Source organism: Trachymyrmex cornetzi, unplaced genomic scaffold (assembly GCF_001594075.2).
Source record: "Trachymyrmex cornetzi isolate Tcor2-1 unplaced genomic scaffold, Tcor1.1 scaffold252, whole genome shotgun sequence".
Lineage (NCBI taxonomy): Eukaryota > Metazoa > Arthropoda > Insecta > Hymenoptera > Formicidae > Trachymyrmex > Trachymyrmex cornetzi.
In genome coordinates, this window is record NW_017297188.1 from 13,642 (window position 1) to 14,355 (window position 714).

The following is a 714-nucleotide window of genomic DNA, read 5'->3' on the forward strand; positions in this document are numbered from 1 at the left end:
TTTTAGGTCGATCTTTCACGCTGCCAGTATCATTGAACCGCCGAATCGTTCGACGGTAGATTTTGAAATAGGAGTCAACCCATTTCTGAATGTTTCGTTGAAACGCTCCTTTATTTGCATGTACGATCGCCTTAAATCATCCCAGCCTCTCATCATGAGAAGCGTTATTCTTTCTCTTTCAGTAAGATATTGCATTATGGCGGATAGTACGAAATAACAACATCAACAACATTAATAAAAGTAAATCGATAAAATAGTACGTAGAATAATTCAATATGAACGCAGCCAATGTTGGACCAAATACGTATTATCTACTCGACATCTAATCGCTACATTAATCAATATTCAAAGTAATTTTCAATTAACAATTCTTAAAAGTAGTAAACGTAGGTATGTTCAACGGAGTACCTTGTTTCCAAGCGATACTGAAATTGCTACTGCATGTATGAATGTGCATCCAAATGGAAGTACTGCGACATTGGCCTTGGTCTTGGACTTGGTCTTATTCTTGGACTTACTCTTGGTTTTGAAATTGGTCTTGGTCATGGACTTGGTTTTGGTGATGTACTTCGAAGTTGGTCTTACTGTTACAAATGTACTTAGATATGGATCTTGGTCTTGGTCATGGTTCATTATCACACCTGTGTTATTGTGTATGTAAAATATCGTATACACCAAGGGGTTAGATCTGGCTGGATTTTCAATCGTTTTGGC